The 22758-nt window shown below is 51.9% G+C and overlaps 1 protein-coding gene and 2 non-coding genes across 5 annotated transcripts in view; 1 reads left to right on the forward strand and 2 right to left on the reverse strand.

Annotated features, from left to right (window-relative positions):
* Positions 1-22758, forward strand: part of LOC142826092 (general transcription factor II-I repeat domain-containing protein 2A-like) — a 293839-nt gene that overhangs the window by 119089 nt on the left and 151992 nt on the right. The window lies entirely within an intron of this gene.
* TRNAL-UAA (transfer RNA leucine (anticodon UAA)) lies at positions 11551-11633 on the reverse strand. The gene has a single exon. It is a non-coding gene; the product is annotated as a tRNA-Leu (tRNA).
* Positions 14126-14207, reverse strand: TRNAS-AGA (transfer RNA serine (anticodon AGA)). The gene has a single exon. It is a non-coding gene; the product is annotated as a tRNA-Ser (tRNA).

A 22758-nucleotide genomic window follows, 5' to 3' on the forward strand; every position in this document is an offset into this window, starting at 1 on the left:
TCTTTTGTCTCCTTGTTCCTGGTACCTGCCTTTTGTGATTGATAAGAAAGTTACTGATGCATTATGAAGCGCTTTTGGCCACAATGTATAGTTGGCTAAGATAGGCATAGATATTAAAAGTTTCTAGAAAGGGGGGTAAGTGGCTTGGGTGAAGAGCTTATGACGCGACGGAACTGTCTTTATAAGCCTACCTGTTACTAAAATCGGGGCTGGTTCTCTTTGGAGACGGGCCGCTCTCTATTGTTGTGTGCACTCTTCAATAAAGAGCTTGTGATTGGACTTTGCTGGTGTTGCCTGTCTCTTTGCGGTCAGACAACGAACCGAGCCGTCTGGGTTAGAGTCCCTGACAGATTTGGCACCCCAGATGGGACTCGTCTGACTCTCCGGTGCAGGATTGGACTCCGATGCAATGCAGCGCGCATCCTCCGGTTTTGAGGAGCCTTGCCCGGTGAACTGATCCCTGCATCGGCGATAAGGCGTGTCCTGTGAACCAGCCAGAGCCCGTAGAAATCCAGCAACGTCGACCTACCCGTTGAGTAGGATCCAGGTCTTCGGGGTTAGAGTCCCTGGAGTGTTCGGGGTTAGAGTCCCTGGAGTGTTCGGGGTTAGAGTCCCTGGACAGGTAAGTGAGCGCTCGGGTTAGAGGGTTAGAGTCCCTTAACCGTGGGAAATGGGACAGGCTGGCAGCTCATGCCCGGGGGACGCCCCGTTGTCCCTGATACTCAGAGATTGGAAGGGTATCTCTGGAACAACCGGTTTAGCTAAGTCCAGGATGAAAGATTTATGCCAAATTCAGTGGCCTTCCCTTACCGCTCATTTGTCCCCGGATAATGATTGGCCAGATTGCGGAACCTTTTCCGTAGAAAGAATGAATGCCCTTAGGGATATATTGGTTAATCTTAGGCCCGGACAAATGGCGTATCTATTTGTATGGTACAATTATAACCCAAAAGAGAGGGAAGTGGCCTTGCAGGCTGTTAGTATGGGGGGACCTATCAAGCTCCCTCCACCTTATGCCCCTGAGACCCAGTCGGAGGAAGACTGGTATCGTCCGATGCGGATACCACGGAGACAAAGTCCCAGGTTACAAGAGGAGGATGGGAAAATGGGGGAGACCTCCTCTGGGACTGGTTCGGGAAAAACAGAGGGGGCTGGAGAGTCCTCTCAGTATCCGCTTCGAGTTTATCCCATTCCCCAGAATAATGGGCAAGCTACATTTGTATATACTCATGCCCCATTTTCAACTGCTGATTTACTAAATTGGCAGTGCTCTCTGCCACGCCTCCGGGATAACCCGGAGGCAGTGGAAAGAACTTTCCGTACTATTTTCTCTACCCACTTACCAAACTGGGCTGATGTGAATCAGTTACTAGACACTCTCCTCACTGAAGACGAGAGACAGAAGGTTAAGGAAAAGGCGAGAACATATTACCAAGATCAGGCATGGGGAACCTTGCCCAGTGCTGAACCTACTTGGGATCCTAATAATGATGGGGGAAGGGGAAATTTGAGTCGTTATAGACAAGCTATTTTGCATGGAATAAAAGCGGCAGGGGAAGTAACCCCTAATTGGGGCAAAGTAACAGCTTGTATTCAGTTTCCCAATGAACATCCTTCTGATTTTTGTACTCGATTAACAAATGAGATCCGGAAGCATGGTAGCTTAGATCCTGATACAGAGCATGGAAGGGAGATGATAAAAATGGTTTTTATGGCACAGTGTGCAGAGGATATTGCAAAAAGGTTTAGGGAACATCCGGATGGTATGCAAGGGAAAACCCTACCTGAAATAGTTAGCATTGCGACGCGGGTTTATAATGGAAGAGAGGAAAGGAGGGAGAGAGAGAGAAGGAAAGAAAAACAAAAGGATATGAGGGATCAAGTATCCTTGTTGTCAGTGGCTGTAGCAGGAGGCAGAGGAGGGGGCCCCGGGTGGAGTCATAATAACCAGGGAGGACCTATTGGAAGAGGAAGGGGTAAAATAGCAAGAGGATGAGGATGTGAAGGTAGTGTGACCCTGGTCGTAATGAGTGCCACTATTGTGAAAAGGCAGGACACTGGAAAAGGGAATGTCCTTTCAGACCAAACCCTGATTTCAAGACTAAGGTAGTGGGTCAGCTGAACCTCAAGACTCAGCGGATATGTGAGGAAGTGACAACTCTCCTTATTTCATGAGCTGCTAAGGTCTGACACTCTAGACCCGGCAGACTCTTTCTTTGGAGTGTGTAGAGTTAGTTTAGGTGGGGATTAGTCTAAACATTTCCCTACACTGCTGAAAGGCACCCTTGCGTACTATATGTATGTGCATAATGGTTCAAGGACCTGTAAGCATTTAACAAATTGGAAAAGAGAAAAATTAAAGCCCTGAGGGATGAAAGTGAAGCTTAGAAAAAGCAAAAAAAATCTGCCCTGCAGTGAGAGCTGCAGCACCTATGTGCCAAAAATAATGCACAAGAAGTAGGAAAAAGGGATTTCTTTGTTGGCACACCCGTATCAACCAAGCTTGAGGGGGGGGGGGGGAATTCGGCACAACATCACCCCCCTCCCTTTTATGCCGCATACACAGATAAAGAGGAAACACGAAAAATAACTGAAAGGAATCAGGAGGTGTGGGGGGCTAATTGGAAAGTCCACACTCCTTACCAAATTAATACTGAACAGACTTGTGTCATTGGAAGACATCATTTAGCAGAAATCAGGATGGACCATAAGAAGGGAAAAGCATGTGAAAGGGGAAGGCAAGAAGTTTGGAGCCCTATAGGTGTAGTGAAAGGAATAAGGAAGGTAGAGCAAACATTAAAGCGTCATTGGGAATGAGGAACGTTTTCTTTGGAAGAACTATGTCAAGTGATTAAAGGGTATGTGAAGGTGAGAAGTGACTCTGTGGGAGAGTGGATGAAATTAAGCAATTGTTGTAATATGTAAAAGGAACCCTGCTTTAAAATGATTCCTTGTTTCTTGTAGCCTCTTTTAATCATCTAGGCAAAGAAACAATCAAGTTTAAACATTTGGCTACAGACAATTTCTTAAATCTATTAAAAAGAAATAAGAAATTTTACTGGAACTTAACTGGTTATTGGTACAAAAGAATGAAATCTATACATTGTAAATTTGTAAAACCTGCACACCTGCCGGTTGCATTTGTCTTCCAAGGAAACTAATTACTGTTTTAAAAATCCAAGCCCAGAAACTTCACGGTGTTTCCGTTTAAGGCTGAGCTGATAGCACTTCTGGTTTGCTTTCAGATCCAAGGTTGTGTGTGTCTGCAAACTGCCTGTCTGTTCTGGAAAGGGGGGGGGCATTGTCCCCCATAAGTAAGCCTGTAACATTGTATATGATTCTTTTCAAGAAGAAAAAAAAACAAAACTTTTTTTGCTTGCTGGAATAGTAACTAGCAAGCACCTTGTTCTAAGAAAGAGTTTCTGTAGCAGTAAATCATTTGAAGCTTCACACATTTAAAAAAAAAAGTCTGGTCTGCAGTACAAAAGGAAAACTGAGGTATGTCATATTTAACTTAATTGAACAATAAAGTAATTTACTTAAACCCTCTGAAGCTGGTGTGCAAAACAAAAGCATACCATTGGGTAACAGCAGGCTGATCAAAACTAACAAAGAAAATCTGTAAAGAAAAAGTATTCTAAAATATAATGCACCACCCCAATGTGGGTAGAAGTGTTTTCTTTGTCTTTCAGATAATCAAAAAGCGTTTATGTCTGCTAAAAAGTAAGTGAAGAAGAACCATGGTTCTGTGTCATAACACAATAAGTTTGTGTTCTGTGTTCTATCCAAAGTTGTAGTGTGTCCTAATTGTGATATATGTATTTCAAACATGGTTGTTTTAATGAAAAAATAATTTAAGTCCCTTAAATAATTTTAACTTTGTGCTTTACACAAATGGTTTTTTGCTTCTATAATTTTAGTGGAGTTTTGGTAACAGGCTCTGCAGGTTGTACTGTCTGGAACGTAGTGGAATCTGCTCCTCTACCTGCTGTTTTTTCCCTTCTCTCCTATGATTGCCAGCTCCTTTGCCATCTCTTTCAGAACTGGCCCTCCTGCAAGACCAAGCCCAGAGTCGAAAAAGCAGGAGTGGAGACTGGCAGGGTGCACCTTGCACCCAGACCACTACTGGTGCAGCTCTGATGGCCACATTGTTGCCCCAGTGGTCTTGCTACCTCACCTTGCCTCCGTGCGCCATAAATTGTTGTACGTTGGCAAAAGGTAAAACAAAATTGGTTTGCTCTCAAATTCTCCCAAGCAGCCAAGGATTATTGTCTGGCTTGCCCTGTCTGCCAAGCCCACAACAAGGGTAGACCTGTAAAGACAGTTTTGGCAACCAGACCTCCGCCTTTGGGACCATTTCTAAATTTACAAATGGATTTTGTTCAACTGCCTAAATGTCAATCTTTTGCATATGTGCTGGTGATTGTTTGCTTGTTTTGGGGATGGGTAAAAGCTTATTCCCTGCAGGAAAACTGATGCCATCACAGTGGCAAAGAAACTTCTAAATCATTACATCCCATTATGAAGAATACACCTTGTGATCTCCAGTGATAAAGGTAATTCTGTGTGGGTAAAAATGTATAAGACTCCGCTTCGGCCTCAGTGGTTTGGTCCTTTTGAGACTTTCCTGGTAAGCCGTACTGCCATTCGGGTTAAAGAACTTCCCACCTGGATTCATCATACCAGGGTCAAGAGGAGCACCGCCAGGGAATCTGACCAGGTAAAGGGTTCCTCAGAAGCAGACGACGTCGGACATCAAAGGAGCCGCGCTAGTTCACCCCACCGCGAAATGGGTGAACCAGAAGCAGACGATTTTAGCTCCCAAGGCAAATGGACTGCCACCCCTTTGGGCGACCTGAAGCTTCAGCTGAAAAGGACTTAGATCGGTGGTGCCCCTTTGCTGAAAAATGGCATGGTTATATTTACGGGGTCCTCTGTGTGTTACTTTGTCTTTTATTTGTTGCCTTGCTCTTTTGGTGGTATGGAATATAAGGGTATCAGAGGCTAATACCTTCCTACGTTTTGCTCATGAAATGAAAACTCGCATGCCTGCATTATATAACTTATCTTGCTGGGTATGCTCCTTAATGCCAACCGATAGTCAAAAGGGCCTTCTCATGATTCCCATTGCCCTTAGCGCAGCAAATATGACTTGGACTCCTTCATGGAAAGATCCCTTAGGCACTCAGAATATAACTTGGGCAAATGCCGGAATCCATACCGGTAACTACCTGTTGGTCTGGCAACGACCCGGTAAATGGTGCCTCCTTCGGGGATCCCCTACATTCAATACTTTATGGGTTGGTGAAAGTCAGTGTGAAATCTATTATAATACCTCACATATTGGGTACCAATTTAAAAGGATAGAAATACAATACAATATCTCCCGTCACGGGAATCAGGTTGAAAGAAAGAAATCAAAATATCTGATCCTCAATGGAATCTCTATTTCACTTCTCCCTACATGGATGACAATAGACCCTTCCTTGTGTGTCCCGACTCAGGCAAATTACTCTTATAACTGCTCTCCCTTAAATTGCACTCACTGTGATCAGGGACCTGGTCACCGATTGCTTTGTGCTTGTTATTTTCCTGATAGTCTCCTAGCACCAGTTGCTCCTCGTAGTTGGGCACCATGGAACACTCCCTTATTTGGAGTATACTGGGTGTGTGGAGATAAGGCCTACCTGATTCTCCCCCACTCCTGGACTGGATCCTGCTACCTAGCGTGGTTAGAGCCCCCAATAGTATATCGGTCTCACCTCCCCATAGGAAAGATCAGAAACATGCGAGATGCAGAGACCGATGCTAAGGAATCTCGCCCTCTTACTTGGCGAGCATTAAATGATTGGACAGGGGCCTGTGCAGGATTCCCCCTTGCTTGTGGGGGAGCCACCTGGAGGTTAGGAGAGGGAATAATGAGGCTTCAAGGGATTCTGGAAATAATGGCAAATACCACTGCTGATGCGTTAACTGATTTGGCTACTGAACAGAAAAAAATCCGGCAAATGGTTCTCCAGAATCGCTTAGCGCTGGACATTCTGCTAGCCTCTCAGGGAGGAACATGTGCCTTGATAGGACAAGAGTGTTGTGTGTACATTCCTGATGTCTATAACGCGACCTGGGACAGAGCAAAGCACCTTGTGCAAGTGGCGAGGGATCATGGAGGAGAAAAAGGAGATTCCTGGTGGAGTAGCTTATTTAACTGGTTTCCAAACATAGGGGGCTGGCTCCATAATTTGATTCGTAGTGCTGTAGTTATTATTTGTGGGTTACTTGTGCTGTATGTTATGATCCGCTGTGGATGCTGGATTGGTACCAAATTGTGTACCATTAAAAAGTAGGTACCGATTATTCTGGGTGTCCCAGGAGTCCCATAGGGAACTCCAGGGACAAAGGGGGGATTGTTGGGACCAGGAAAACAAGGCCTGGTCAACGTTATGCTAAGGAAAGTTAGCAAAGGCTAATCACGGAGGCCTCTGGGTATTTTTGACCAGAAGCAGAAATGTGGTTCAAACAGAGGCGCACCCTCCATGCTGGCTTAGGTTATAAAGTAAGATGAGTGATAAATTATATATTTGTACCTACTGTAAGTAGAATGGCTTGCTTTGGGAACTGGTCTGTAACTCCCTGTTTTTGTTCCTCTTCGCTAATCTTACCTCCCTATTTTTGCCCTTTGTTTGTACCCGACTCTTTTGTCTCCTTGTTCCTGGTACCTGCCTTTTGTGATTGATAAGAAAGTTACTGATGCATTATGAAGCGCTTTTGGCCACAATGTATAGTTGGCTAAGATAGGCATAGATATTAAAAGTTTCTAGAAAGGGGGGTAAGTGGCTTGGGTGAAGAGCTTATGACGCGACGGAACTGTCTTTATAAGCCTACCTGTTACTAAAATCGGGGCTGGTTCTCTTTGGAGACGGGCCGCTCTCTATTGTTGTGTGCACTCTTCAATAAAGAGCTTGTGATTGGACTTTGCTGGTGTTGCCTGTCTCTTTGCGGTCAGACAACGAACCGAGCCGTCTGGGTTAGAGTCCCTGACATTCTGAATGGCTGCAGGTGCCGTTAGATCGTTTTCTCCCTCCCTGTCTCCTAGTGCTGAACAACACTCAGGCTGTGTCTACACTGCACTGTTCTTCTGCAAAAAGCTACGCAAATTTCAAAACTTTCTAGCACCCTGCTCTGCACCTTGTGAACACTCCACCTCTTGTTCTCAGGGAAGCGACTCACCCGAGCTGCCAGCTCCTCATTTCCTCACCAGCCCCTTGAGATTTGGAGCTCAAAGCTGGAGCTGCTGTGGAAGGAGGTGAAGCTACAGAAGCTGACAGGGGACAATCAGCGGGCGGAGGGTTATTTTTTCTCCTCCCTGGGCTAATGTGGACAGAACTTAGAAGAAAATCCTCTTCCCTTCCCCTCAGAAGATGGAAATTGCAGTTGGTTCTCTCTCTGGTTCTACTAAAGCTGGACCCCAGGACTAGACTTTTTCTTTCTAAAACCCTGGTGAAAGCTGAAGGTGAATTGTTTGCAAACTGAGAATGTGAGCTAAAGAAGGGTACGTCTACACTACAGCGCTAGTTCGAACTAACTTAGTTCGAATTAGTTAATTCGAACTAAGCTAGTTCGAACTAACGCATCTAGAACTAAAAACTAGTTCGAACTAGCGTTTTGCTAGTTCGAACTAGTAAGTCCACATTGAGTGGACTCTGAACAGGGCTTAATGATGGCTGGAAGCAGTGCCGGCAGGGCATAAAAGGAGGACTTAGAGCATGGAGATACTGTCTCAGGCTAGCCGAGGGCTGCGCTTAAAGGGTCCCGACCCCCACCCCGGACACACAGTTCTAAGGGGTGCCCCGCTTGCAAAGAAGTTCTGGCTTGGAGTGCCCTGAGTGCCCACACTGGGCACATCACACCACTCGGCCATCAGCCCGGCTGCACTTGCCGCAGGCTGCCATCTGGGGAGAGGGAGTAATTGGGGGGCTGCAGGAGAGCTTCCACCCCCAGAAGCCCGCAGAGCCAGCCCAGTCCTCCCCATCGGGGGCTCGTACCCCATTCCTCCCTCACCTCCTTCCACTTGCCCTTCCCTAGCCCCCCTTCTTATTGATGTACAAAATAAAGATAACGTTTCTTCCAACATTGACTCTGTCTTTATTGAAAAAAACTGGGGGAGACTGGGAAAAGGAGGTGGGAGAGGGGAAGAGAAAGGCTGGGAGAGGGGAGGGCAATTAACATGATCAGGGGTTGGGAACAGGTCCCAGATGAAGAGAGGCTACAGAGACTGGGACTGTTCAGCTTAGAAAAGAGGAGACGGAGGGGGGACAGGATAGAGGTCTCTAAAAGCAGGGGTTGGGTGGAGAGGGTGCATTCAGAAAAGTTCTTCATGAGTTCCCATAAAGAAGGACTAGAGGACACCAAAGGAAAGGAATGGGTAGCAGGCTTCAAAGTAGTAACAGAAAGTTGTTGTTGTTGACAAAGCAAATAGTTAACCTGTGGAACTCCTTGCTGCAGGAGGCTGTGAAGGCTACAACTAGAACAGAGTTTAAAGGGAAGTGAGATCAAGTGATGGAGGTTGGGTCCATGGAGTCCTATTAGCCAGAGGGTAGGAGTGGTATCCCTGCCCAAAGTTTGTGGAAGGCTGGAGAGGGATGGCACGAGACAAATGGCTTGGTCATTGTCTTCGGTCCATCCCCTCCAGGGTCCCTAGGGTTGGCCGCTGTTGGCAGACAGGCTACTGGGCTAGATGGACCTTTGGTCTGACCCAGGACGGCCATTGTAAGCTCAGGGCTCAGTGTCGGGGGTCTCAGTGGACCCCCTTGATTTTCATGCACACCTGGTCCTGGGTGGCCAGGCTGGCAGCTCTCCTGCCCTAGACGGCCACTTTCCTGTGCCTAGTGCGGAGATCGTGGACGAGGTCCACGATGTCCGCACTAGCCCAGGAAGGTGCCCGCCTCTTGCAGTCCAGGGGAAGCTCCCGGGAGCCGCCAGCCTGGTCCCGGCAAGAGGGGGTGGGCTGGGGGGCATCGGGTGGGTGGCTCTGTGCCGTGCCAGGTGCAGGGTCTGCTAGCTGGGTGCTGGCAGGCTTGCACCTGGCACGGGCACCGTAGCCAGCCCGTGCCCCTTTAAGGGGTCCGGGGCCGGGAGGGGGGCATAGAGTTTCCCTGGTGTTGGCCAGAGTGGCCACCAGGGAAACCTGGGGAGGGCTAGCCTCCCACTAGTTCGAACTAAAGGGCTACACAGCCCTTAGTTCGAACTAGCTAGTTCGAACTAGGCGTTAGTCCTCGTAAAATGAGGTTTACCTAGTTCGAACTAAGCGCTCTGCTAGTTCGATTCAAATTCGAACTAGCGGAGCGCTAGTGTAGCGCATAGGAAAGTTAGTTCGAACTAACGTCCGTTAGTTCGAACTAACTTTCTAGTGTAGACATACCCGAAGGGCTTCACCCAGCAAGGGGCTTGAACCCTTCCCACAGACATAGCAGGCCAGGGGGTTGTGCATCTGCAATGGCCCCTTCCTACTTGGCTTCCCACAAAGCTGGGGTGAAAAATTGCTAGACCCCAGCCCTCCCAGGCTAAGCCATGGCAGAGGTAGCAGGATTCACTCCCATCTTCTCCTGCCTGCGCCCTGGTGCTGAGGGGCCGGCCCCTTTCCTGCTGCCCCAACTCTTATTCCCACAATGCACTTTGTGCAGGGGCCGTTGGTCTTTGTGCCAAGGTGTATTGCTGGGAGCCAGGACTCAAGACCCTTCCCCCAATCTGACCCACTCACACTGTCTGGCTGCCTCCAGCACAGGCTGAGCTCAGGGGCCAGGTGGGTGACCTGCCCTGCAGCTGTGAGGGCATCAGGCCCTTCCTGCCCGCCTGCTCAGTCTGGAGATGGAGTTCCAGTGGCCTCAGACACCCAGCGAGAGGAAAAAAACTCTCTTTCTTGAAAGTCAGTACATGGAAGCGGAAGCACCTGAACCACGTAACAGCCAGCTGAGCTCCAGCAGGTCCCACTGAGATTTGAACTCAGATTGCAGGATTCAGAGTTCTGAGTGCTGCCCCTTACACCATAGGACCCGGGGTGTGATAGTGCAGTGGGCACCTCTGACTCTCAGCTCCCTCCAGCTGCTTCATCTCTCAGGACTCCCTGTCCTGCCCCAGCTCTGCTGCTTTCAGGGCAAATCCCTTGTTAGGACCAGTCACACTCTGGGGTCCGTGAGGGTCCCTCCCACCTGAGATGTGAGTCACACAAAAGCCTCGTTTCCTGCTCCGTTCCCAACACTGGATGCAAACACATGGTTGCTCTGGGGGTGTAACAAGTGCCCCCTTAAAAAGCTCATCAATTGAAATGAAACTTTTACATCTCCAGCTGTGTCACACTTTGGATTTCTATTGAACAGGGATTCTTCAAATGGCCACAAACCCCTCACGTGCTCTAGTGCCAATGCACATAAACCAGACAAACCCGTCCCTCAGCTGGAACCAATTCAAACCGGCTCTGTGTGTGTGTCTGGTTTCTGTTTCCATCCATTCAACAAGGGTGTGATCTGATCTGGATGCCCATTGGCTTGTCCTTACTCTCCTTTGGCCGTGTCCTGCAGAAGAACAAGGACCAGGTCCAGCTGGGGATGAATGGCCACAATCCATCTGACAGCGTTTGATTTAGCAAGTCCAACTAAGACTCACTAAATCAAACCCAGAGGCCACCTCCACCAGCTTCCAGCACTTCTGCTCTTTGCCCCCTTCGGCTTCCTGCTGTGGGGACATGGCCAACTCCAGCTACGTAGGGAGGGATGGCAGGAATAGCAGACACATTGGCCAGGCACCACTGGGGGGCTGCCTCCTTCGCCTCCCCCATACCCAGCAGCTGCTTGGCCAGTTTAGTCATGGGGCTGCTCTATGGGACTTCTCTCCCAGCTCCTCCACCTGTTGCCATTGCCCATCCCAAGGGAGGGGGGACGAGAGTCACTCTCCACGGTTGCAGGAGCTGCAGAGGTTGCACTTTTGGGAAAGGCTTTATTTTTTGAAAGATCAGCGTCTAGACTGGCGCTTTTCTCCTACAAAAAGAGTGGCAGCCATTTTTATGCTAATGAAGCGCGGGAGATTTAAATTCCCGCTTCATTAGCAATTGCGATACATCTAATTTACATCCCTTTTCTGAAAAAGGGATGTAGTCTAGACGTAGCCAAGACATTTTACAGTAAAGCGTGGTAAGAAAGGGCTTCTTGCATAAGAGCTACGCTCTTTTCTAACAGGTGTGATTCCTCTTGCTCAAGAGCTCTTGCATAAGAGGGCAGTGTGGACATGGGACAGGTGTTTCTTGTGCAAGAAAGCCCTATGGCTAAAATGGCCATCAGGGCTTTCTTGCACAAGAGAGCGTCCACACTGCCATGGATGCTGTTGCCCAAAAGCACATCTCCCACTTGGCAGGGTGGACGTGTTCTTGCATAAGAACCCTTGCGCAAGATACCGCCAGTGCAGACATAGCCAAAGGGACCTTCAGAGATTAAGTCCAGTCCCCTGCCTCACAGCAGGACAAAGCACCATCCAGATGGATGTCTGTCCAAAATAGGAAACTACCAGGAGTGGGGTTTGAACCCACGCAGACAAACATCTATTGGATCTTAAGTCCAATGCCTTAACCACTCGGCCATCCTGGTGGTACTTGGAGTGCTGGAAGGGTGAAAGTTCTCTCTCCAAACAGACCAGGGACTCACTCTAAGAGCATCTGTGCCAATCTAGACGCGCTTTTCCGCAAAAAAGCCCCGATTGCCATTTTTGCAAATCTGAGCTGTTTACACTGGCCCTTTTGCACAAAAGTTTTGCGCAAAAGGGACTTTTGCCCGAACAGGAGCAGCATAGTATTTCTGCAAAAAGCACTGATTTCTTACAGTAGGAAGTCAGTGCTTTTGCGGAAATTCAAGCGGCCAGTGTAGACAGCTGGCAAGTTTTTCTGGAAAAGCGGCTGATTTTCTGGAAAAACTGGCCAGTCTAGACACAGCCCTGCAGGGGTATTAGCTCAAATGGCAGTGTGTTCAGTTAGCATGTAAGAGGTGGAGGGATCAATGCTGGGAGAAATCCTTGTTTGACTTTTTACTGGCAGAGCCAGCCAGGGGGCTAAGTAGCTCCAGTAGCCCCACAACTTCCTAGTTGCTGTCCCCAAAAGCCAGCCACGCTGGGGCAGAGAGCTGCTGGACACCAGCCCTCCTGGGCCAGGCAGTGGCAGGAGCACTGGAGACAGGTTGCAGGTGGGGCAGAATTAGCTGCATTGGAAAAGTGCTGCCTTTGCAAGTGAGAGGTAGCAGGATTCACTCCCATCTTCTCCCACCTACTTGCTGGTGCTGAGGGGTCATCTCCTTTCCTGCTGCCCCTACTCTTATTCCCACAAGGCACTTTGTGCAGGGGCCATTGGTCTTTGTTCCAAGGCGTGTAGCTGGGAGCCAGGACTCAGGGCCCTTCCCCAAATATATGAATCCTGCTCCCCCCCCCCCCACCCCACCGACCCTCTGTTCCACTCACACTGTCTGGCTGTCGCCCACATGCTGAGCTCAGGGGCCAGGTGGGTGACTTGTCTTGCAGCTGTGACAGCATCAGACCCCCCCTCCCGCCTGCTCAGTCTGGAGACCAAGCTCCAGTGGCCTCAGACACCCAGCAGGAGGAACAAAATTGTCTCCACTGTCCCTAAGGACAAGGAAGCCAAAGCACGTGAAGCGCGAGGACCTTGCAGTAACCAGCCCAGCCAGTCCCACTGAGACTTACATTCATCTTGGAGGATTCAGAGTCCCGAGTGCTGCCCTTTGCACCATGGCACCTACAGCTGACAGCCCACGGGGGCACCTGGGCCTCTCAGCTCTCAGGCTGGCCTCTTCTCCTGGCTTCCCTCCAGCCCCTTCATGGCTCAGGAGTCTCTGTCCTGCCCCAGCTCTGCTGCTTTCAGGGCAAATCCCTTGTTAGCACCAGTCACACTCTGGGGTCCGTGAGGGTCCCTTCCACCTGAGATGTGAGTCACACAAAAGCTTCGTTTCCTGCCCAATTCCCAACACTGGCTGCAGCTGTCTACTTTCATGGGGGTGTAGCTCAATGATAGAGCTTTTGATGGCAGATCAAGTGGTCCTTGGTTCAACTCCAAGTGCCCTCCAAGTGCCCCCTTGGAAAAAGTTCTACTAGCGATATTTTTGTTTCCAGTTCCATCGCAATCTGGCTTTACATTGCTTGAGGTTCTTGACATTAATAAGAGCCCTTAATACAGAGCTACTCAACTTTGGAAGCCTCGAGGTGATGCCACAAGAAACACTTCCTGTTGGCCTGGCTGGAACATGGCACCACATGAGCATGTTAACACCCATGTGTCCCTGTGGTCCTGAGGAGCACTAGAGATGTCAGGCAGCTCTGTCCTCCCAGCCTGGGGGCTGTCTGTCTGGGCCATGCACTCACACACACTGGCCCCTTTCTAGGGCAGGGCTCCTGCTGTTCCTTGGTTTACTCAGCCTGGGAGTTGGGCTTTTCCCAAGCAGCAGGAGCTGTGTTTACCTGGGGAGCCACAATAAGAGCAGAACCCCCTCACCTCTGTTTCTGCTTGGCTTTGAACCTGGAGGCTTTTGCATATTAAGCAAACATGATAACCACCACCCCACAGAAACATGGGACAGAAACATGCTTGTCAGTTTTTTTCTGTACATAAACTTGGACAAATATTCTGTTACTAATTCTTTGCCCAAGGCAGAGCAAGAGCAGGGAACAAGACCCCCTCCCCCAATACTTCTCTAGACCCTTTGCTCCCAACACAGAGCGGGGGGGGGGGGGGGGGGGGAGGGGCTGTGTGCCTCGGGAGGAGTGACCCACATCATATCCCCAGCATTTCGGCCCTTCATGGATGGACCTTTGGGGGCAGGCCCAGACGCTCCATCCTCTCAACTCCTGTCACACATTAGAGCAGGACAGCCCCCAGGGGTAGGGCTGAGCCACGGGGTGCTGGGCAAGGGGCAGAGGCTGCAGGAGCTGAGAGTTTCCCTAGAGCTCAGAGACCCATAATGAGGCACCAGGCCCCACATCTCTCGGAAGGCGCAGAAAGGGAGTAACTGGGGGCAGGGAGAGTGGCTCAGGGGTTGTGCAGTTTGTTGCCTGGTTAGGGGTGTGGCCAAAACACAGGCCTCACTGTGAGCAGGATTTGAATCTGTGCAGGGAAACCCTATTGGATTTCTAGTCCAACTCCTTAACCACTCGGCCATCACAGCTGTGAGGTCAGTAATGCCGCAGGGCCAGGGAAATGGGTAACTAATCCCAGTGCCCAGCCCTGACGTCACCTCCCCCACCAAATTCACACAGCAAACCTGGTTCCCCGAGAACAGGGAGAGTTGGGGGGGCTCATTTCTGGGCCATGGGGTGAAGCATCAAACCAGCCCCCTCCTGTAGGGCCTGTGAGTGTTGCTGTCCCTGCTGTACAGACAGGGCCATAGAGGCAGGGAGAGATTCACTGAATGGGCCAAGGTCACCCAGCGAGTTAGAGCCCAGCTCTGCCCCCAGCTCCCTGCCCCACCCACCGACGTGCTGACTCCCTCGCTGCCAGGGGGCTGTTTGCATTGGCCTCTTTTGTTTTCTTTTCTGCTGTGAGACATTGGGACAGTTGGCCAGAGCGTCCCGCAGTTGCCATCTCCCTCTGTGCAGGTGCTGTCCAGAGCCCCGAGTAGCAAACGCTGACACTGCTGTTAGGTCCAGACCAGAGGGGAGTGTTTAAGGGTTATTTCGGAAGAAGGGTTTTCTCCCCAAATAACTGCATCTAAATGGTGTTTTTTATTTCATAATAAAGTATTTTGAAACAGCGCCCATCCGTGATTATGCAAATATAGCGCGGGATATTTAAATCCCAATTTCATTTACAATTTCAAATGTCTCCATTTGCATCCCTCTCCTGAAGGGGACTGCAAGTGTCGACATGTCCTGTGTGTTGCAACCTCCCAGCACTCACCTGATGTTCCCTCCCCGCTGTCTGAAGCCGTTTGGGAGTCCTCCTGCGTCTCCTGGCGCTGCAGGTCATCAGCGTTGTCATCCTGAAGCTGCAGCCGCTGCTTCCCAGGTATCTCCATCCCAGACTCCACAACTATCCCTGGAGACAGGGGCTCCCCACACCCCGGGATTCGGTCCAGTTCCTCACAGTATGCACAGTGCTGCGGTGCTTCCCCAGAGCGGGACCTGCCCTCACGGGCCCTCACATACCCCTCCCGCAATTCATTGACCTTGGGTCTGACTTGGGCTAGGATGCAGGAGGGGGGAGGTGGCCTTTCTCTGCAAGGCCAGCAGCCATTGGGCCATATGTTAGATAATTTCATGGAGGTTAGGTCCATAAAAGACTATTAGCCAGGGTGTAGGAATGGTGCCCCTGGCCTCTGTTTGTCAGAGGCTGGAGAGGGATGGCAGGAGACAAATTGCTTGATCGTTGTCTTCAGTCCACCCCCTCCGGGGCACCTGGCACTGGCCACTGTCGGCAGACAGGACACTGGGCTAGATGGACCTTTGGTCTGACCCACTATGGCCGTTCTGATGTTCATATGTTCACAATGTCCACGTTCCTCCTCCTGGACTGCCGGGCCTGCAGAGACTCCCCCTCGGATCACAGCTCCAAGAGGGTCTTTATCTCTGGCCCAGACACTGACAGTGCCCAGTGTTTCTGCCCCTTGCTTGGTCCTGTGATGTGTCCCTGGAGGGGTCTCTGGGGGCTTATGCTGTGACATGGCTCTCCGGAAGGCAGAAGCGCTCGATCTTAGGCAAACGACCCAGAAACAACACTTTACGGCCAATAACACAAGAACAAATAAATTGCTGTTCTGAAACATCTGCACAGCTCCAGTGGCTAAAAAGGCCTGGGCCTGGCTTCCTGTCCCCAAAAGCAGGGGAACTGATGCCCAAATTCCTGCTGCTGCAGTGGCTACCTCAAGGCACCAGCTGGGGGGCAGGCTCTGGAGCCCAAGCCACACGGGGAGACTCAATATGACCGGGAGGCCTGGAGCGTGTGAGCCCTGCACAGAGGCTGCTGCTGGGGGCCTGCTTCAGTGGCCCAGAAGCTCAAGTTCCCCTGAACCAGCTTCTCCCCCTGGAGCCACCCCCCCAGCGCTGCTGAGGCCCCTGACATGAGGCAGTGGGACCACCAGAGGAAGGTGCCAGCCTTAGCCCTTCCTCCCAGCCTCCTCCCCCTCCCAGGGTCTTTCCCCAGCCCCTGCCCAGTTCTACATTCCCCACATAAAAACCAGAGAGTTTGTTCTTTCAACAGGGAAAAGTCCTGTTTGTGTTACGGGAGGGGGAGGGGGAGAGGAAAGTGGGAAGGGGGTGTGTTGGGCGGGGGAGGCACAGAAGGCAAAAATGAGGGGTAATGTTCATTCGAACCAAGGGGCTGGGTTTAAACTACTGGGCTACGTCTACACTGGCCCCTTTTCCGGAAGGGGCATGTAAATTTCACCAGTCGTCGTAGGGAAATCCGCGGGGGATTTAAATATCCCCCGCGGCATTTAAATAAAAATGTCCGCCGCTTTTTTCCGGCTTTTAAAAAAGCCAGAAAAGAGCGTCTACACTGGCCCCGATCCTCCGGAAAAAGTGCCCTTTGAAGTAGGAATAAGACCCTCCGGAAAAGGGCACTTTTTCCGGAGGATCGGGGCCAGTGTAGACGCTCTTTTCCGGCTTTTTTAAAAGCCGGAAAAAAGCGGCGGACATTTTTATTTAAATGCCGCGGGGGATATTTAAATCCCCCGCGGATTTCCCTACGACGACTGGTGAAATTTACATGCCCCTTCCGGAAAAGGGGCCAGTGTAGACGTAGCCCTGCAGAAAAAAGGACTCTGCCCCTGGAGCTGCCCTGTCCTCTCCAGAGCCCTTAGGCTGGCACTGGGGAGCCCTGAGTCCAGGCAGTGTCCAGTGGAGCCCAGCAGAGGCAGAGGGAAGGTACTTGGGGGTGGGGCTGGGGGCTGTTCTGAAAGGCTGCAGGCGCCGTTAGACCCTTTTGTCCTTCCCTGTCTCACCCCAGCGCTGAGCAACACTCAGTGTCGGTCTGAGCATCCGTCCTGCTCTGGGACGTGTCTCTGTGGCAGGAACCTGCCCAGGCGGCTCTCACGGTGAGGCCCCTCCCTGGCAGCACCGAGCAGTGAGAGCTGCGTGAAGGGGGAGGCAGGACCAGGGGGAGAAGGCTCCAGGACTGTGTCAGAGGGAGGCTCTGCCCTGGCCAGTGGGGAATCGTTGCCTCTCCAAGGGGCCCAGGCCTGGTGGGGCATTTCCCCAGGTTACTGAGTGGGGGCTGGAGCCAGTTCTGGGTTGTCTCCTTCAACAACTAAAGCTGAACCGCTGGGCTAGTGCTGTGTGTGCCACAGAGCTTCCTCCAGTGCTGCCCACATGGGAGAGGGGAGGGGCAATTTGAGTCATCAATTCTGCCCCTTCTGAAAATGGCAAGTGCTGTCTTAGCAGTGAGGGAGAGGTGGGAAAGAGGACCTGAGTTAACCTTTTGGGTCACAGCTGCTGTAACATGCGGTGAGAAAAATGGCAAGGGAACTGTTATGTGAAAGTTGAGGACAGTTTCCCTGACTGGGAATTGAACCAGCCCCTGTCAACTGGCTTGTGTTTGTCCCCTCCCCCACCAGGCAGGGCAGGGCCCAAGCTCACAGCAGGGAGTTACAGGCACATCTCTCTCACCCAGGGCACTGGGACCACCATGTAACACACGTGGAATGCAGGCCCACAGCCCGGGTAGGTCTTGAACCCGGTGCAAGGTGGGACTAAGCCCGGCTGCTGGCCAGTCTGCTAACAAGTGTACTGGCAAGAGAGGTGGGGAAATGCCTGTAATCTGAAGCATGAACCAATAAGCTTTTGCTTCTCGGTTAATTGACTCAGCTATTGCATCCCTGGGTCAGATCGCTGACTGACTGGCTGTCGTTCCCATTACACAATGGGCAGTTGGTGGCCAGAATTGCACACGCTCGTGCCCCTGGAGAGACTCGTCTCCCCACGTGAGGGTGCGGTCGGAGGTTCAGCCTCTGTAGGGCGTCTGCTCCCCCACCCAGGAGTGTGGCACATCTTCACTCCAGCTCCCAGCACTCTGCCAGCTCAGCTCTGAGTGAGGCCTCTGACCGCCCCAACACCCACCCACCGTGCTTGGTGGGGCAGGGAAAGGGGGAAAAAGCCCGAAGAAGGCGAGACAGAGGGAGGGGAGGGGGCAAAGGGGAACCAAACTGAGCAGGCTCCAAACCTCTCTGAGGCTCCCACTGTCTCTCCGGGTCCGGCACTGCCGGCCGCAGGGAAGTAGAAAACGCCGATGAGGCTCCTCTTGCCCCCGCCCCTCGGTCCCAATTCTCCATCTGGCCCCCGCAGAGACCTTGGGAAGGGGCCGCGCTGCTGCCAAACCGCGGGAATCTCTGAGCTTGCCCCGGCCTTGCGCCTCTGTCCTGAGTGGCTGTTGTCAGAGTCTCTCTGTGAGGTCATCCCTGTCCCCGATGGGCTGAGGTCCTGCCACAGGCCTTTGCTCCACCTCCCCCTCCCCTGCAAGGCTGATGACCTGGCCCTGGCCGGCCCCTCTGGGTGTTTGAGGGGTTCCCCTGGAGCCCCACTGAATGGCAGCTGGGTCTGGGGCCGAGCCGGCTGGCCACTAATGCCCCAGGGGCTGCTCCCTCGGCCCCACCCAGCTTGTCGGTCCTTAGCAGAGTGTAAGGCCAGACAAGCCCATTCGTGGGTCAGTAGAGGTTGCCCCTCCCTCAGCACCTCAGACATTAGGCCACTGTAACTGGGGGAGGGGGGAATTGTTAACAGGACTGGTGTAAGCACTAGCATGGACCCTTCTCTTCCTAGACTTTAATGTTGGTCCTGAGCTGGAATCAGCTCCTGCTAGAAACTCTTTCACACAGGTGGGACCGACTCCCTGGTAGTTTTTTCCTTCCCCCACATTAACGACAGTTGATACATTGGCAAAGCGCCTCTAGCTTGGAGAGCGGAGGGAGACAAGAGAGGACCAGAGTTCAAGGATTCCTATGGGCCAGATTACCTCTTTTCCATACCCGTGATAGTAGATTTGTATGACCTGCCCTAGCTTTTGGGGTGAGTCCAAGATGAGGGGTTCGGTGTGCGGGAGGTGGCTGCCAGGGCATGGGATAAGGATAGTGGCGCAGGAGGGAGTAAGGGTGGGAGTGTGGGTGGGGGGTAGGGTGCTGGAGTGGCCTGGGACTTTGGGTGCTGGAGGCGGTGAGGTCTGAACAGGAGGGAAGGTGCAGGAGCCGGCTGGGGTAGGGTATCTGGAAGGGAGGGAGGTGCCGGATTAGGTTGGGGATGCCAGACCCCCAGAGAGCTGTGCCCTGCCATTGTCTGTTCTTCCCACTTCAGGGAGGAACCTGCCCCCCTGTACCAGAGCGTCTGGCACTCGATGGATTCCAGCCTCTGAGGAGCCCATCGCTGTCCCAGGAACCGGCCCTAATGCTCAAGGCTTGTACAGTGACTGGGGTCAGTGTCCCTCACATGCTCCCCTCTCACCGGGTGGGTTGTATCCTCACCTGTGGGATCCAGCTGGTCTTTGTCTGGGCTCTCCGGTGGCTTCTCCTCCTCTTGCTCCTCCTGCTTCTCCGCTGAGTTCTTCTTCCTCTTCTTCAGGGAGAAGCGTGTCCACCGCCTGGGAGAGGAAGCTCTTCTCTCCTCCTCAGCCTCTGCCAGGGAGCTGCCACACTGGCTGCAGGCACAGAGTCTTCTTATGCCTGACAGGATCTTCCAGGAGCCTCTGGTTCTCTTGGGCTCCTCTGGCAAGGCCTGCTCCTGCTGGCTGAGGCCGGCGCATGCCTCGGCTGCTGCAGGTCGGACCACCACCCGGAGCACTCGGCTGTGTCTGTGCTCCCTTGAGGTGAGTCTTTCAAAGAAGGAACACAGCCTGGAAGAAAAAGAAGGAGCCAATGGGTTTTTCTGCCCTGGAAAGGCAAGACATTAATCTGCCAGGATTCAGATACAAGAGCGCTCTATTGAAACCATCCGCTTCTCTAAGAGCCAGAACTGGTCCATAGAACCCAGTCAAAGGTGAAGACACATGGGGCTGTGGGTGACCCAGGAATTCTTGTGGGGAATTTCTAGGGCCTGTGTGGTGCAGGAGCTCAGACTCGGGGAGCAGGGCTGTGCCTTCTGGCCTTACAGCCTGGGACTCTAGGGGCTGATGACCCTCAAGTTATAGAAGTGGCTGAAGTTCATCCTCCATTTGCTCTTAACGGCTTTGGGCCTGCAGTCGCCGTCCTACTGGTGGAAGGGAAGCTGTTGCTAGTTGTGGGTTCAGTGGGGGTAGGAGACTGAGCCTGGCATCTCTCTGCTATCCCCAGTGCTGGTTGTGGGGCCCGGGTGGCATGGTGGCTTCTGAGCTGCTCCCAGGGAGGGGCCATGTGGGTTAACTAAATTAACATTATTCCTGCTCTAAACTGTACAGGATTTGGATTTGTTATTTTGGGAAGTCGACAAAGAGGCAGAAGAAACTGGCCTATCTAACTGGAATTATTTAGGATTCTAGCTGTGATTCACTGGGTAGTGCCTTTCTGGGCTTCAGCAGATGGAATCCAGATAGTTACTATCTTTTAGAAGCTACCACAGCAAATAGTAATTGTTCAGTGAAATCAGATGTATTATAGATTGTTCTTAAGCAGTTCTGAATCTCACTGGGCCTCAGAAACTGATCCCTTTGGAGTCAGTTTTGCTTTGTACAGACTTGCAACATGCTTTTGTGAAATCCTCCTGAGTGTTTTATACTTGATTTGCCTTTGGTGGCAAAACTCAATGAGCTATTTCCTTCTCTTCAGTCTGGTGTTTTCCATCCTGTGCTACTAACCCTTCCACTATCGCTCCAGAGAACTGTTATGTTGTTTTGAATAAGGCAGAGAAGGAATCACCCCTGAGGCACCCATCTGTTGCCCTGACATGTCATCTGGGGAGGTATGCCGCCTGCCAGGGGCCCATATCCCAGATATTACGGAGGCATTGCTGAGGAATATCCAACCTCCTGACTACTACCCCCTGCTTCTCATCCATGTGGGCCCTAATGATACTGCAAGGTGTGACCTTGAGAGGAGCTAGGGTGATTACGGGGCTGTGGGAGCACAGGGGAAGGAGTTTGGCGCACAGGTGGTGTTCTCCTTAGTCCTTCCTGTCAATTTTCGGGGCCCAGGCAGAGACAGGTACATCCTGGAGGTGAGTGCCTGGCAGTAAAGATGGTGCCACCAAGAGGGCTTTGGCCTCCTTGACCACGGGACGCTGCTCCGAGAAGAAGGACTGCTGAGCAGAGATGGGGTTCACCTTTCGAGGAAGGGGAAGAGAGTATTTGGTCACAGAGTGGCTAACCTAGGGTACGTCTACACTACAACGTTAATTCGAACTAACTTAGTTCGAATTAGTTAATTCGAACTAAGCTAATTCGAACTAACGCGTCTAGAACTAAAAACTAGTTCGAATTAGCGTTTTGCTAATTCAAACTAGCAAGTCCACATTGAGTGGACCCTGAACAGGGCTTAAGGATGGCCGGAAGCAGTGCCGGCAGGGCATCAGAGGAGGACTTAGAGCGTGGAGCTGCTGTCTCAGGCTAGCCGAGGGCTGCGCTTAAAGGGTCCCGACCCCCACCCCGGACAGACAGTTCTAAGGGGTGCCCCGCTTGAAAACCAGTCCTGGCTTGGAGTGCCCGGAGTACCCACATTGGGCACATCACACCACTCGGCCATCAGCCCAGCTGCACTTGCCGCAGGCTGCCATCTGGGGAGAGGGGACAATTGGGGGGCTGCAGGAGAGCTTCCATCCCCAGAAGCCTGCAGAGCCAGCACAGTCCTCCCCATCGGGGGCTCGTACCCCATTCCTCCCTCACCTCCTTCCACTTACCCTTCCCTAGCCCCCCTTCTTATTGATGTACAAAATAAAGATAACGTTTCTTCCAACATTGACTCTGTCTTTATTGAACAAAACTGGGGGAGACTGGGAAAAGGAGGTGGGAGAGGGGAAGAGAGAGGCTGGGAGAGGGGAGGGCAACTAACATGATCAGGGGTTGGGAACAGGTCCCAGATGAAGAGAGGCTAAAGAAACTGGGACTTTTCAGCTTAGAAAAGAGGAGATGGAGCGGGGACAGGATAGAGGTCTCTAAAAGCAGGGGTTGGGTGGAGAGGGTGCATTCAGAAAAGTTCTTCATGAGTTCCCATAAAGAAGGACTAGAGGACACCAAAGGAAAGGAATGGGTAGCAGGCTTGAAACTAGTAAGAGACAGTTGTTCTTCAGAAAGCAAAGAGTCAACCTGTGGAACTCCTTGCTGCAGGAGGCTGTGAAGGTTACAACTAGAACAGAGTTTAAAGGGAAGTGAGATCAAGTCATGGAGGTTGGGTCCATGGAGTAGTCTTAGCCAGGGGGTAGGAGTGGTGTCCCTGCCCAAAGTTTGTGGAAGGCTGGAGAGGGATGGCACGAGACAAATGGCTTGGTCACTGTCTTCGGTCTATCCCCTCCAGGGTCCCTAGGGTTGGCCGCTGTCGGCAGACAGGCTACTGGGCTAGATGGACCTTTGGTCTGACCCAGGACGGCCATTGTAAGCTCAGGGCTCAGGGTCGGGGGTCTCAGTGGACCCCCTTGATTTTCACGCACACCTGCTCCTGGGTGGCCAGGCTGGCAGCTCTCCTGCCCTAGACGGCCACTTTCCTGTGCCTAGTGCGGAGATCGTGGACGAGGTCCACGATGTCCGCACTAGCCCAGGAAGGTGCCCGCCTCTTGCGGTCCAGGGCAAGCTCCCGGGAGCCGCCAGCCTGGTCCCGGGAAGAGGGGGTGGGC

This window comes from Pelodiscus sinensis, unplaced genomic scaffold (assembly GCF_049634645.1).
Source record: "Pelodiscus sinensis isolate JC-2024 unplaced genomic scaffold, ASM4963464v1 ctg46, whole genome shotgun sequence".
Taxonomy (NCBI): domain Eukaryota; kingdom Metazoa; phylum Chordata; order Testudines; family Trionychidae; genus Pelodiscus; species Pelodiscus sinensis.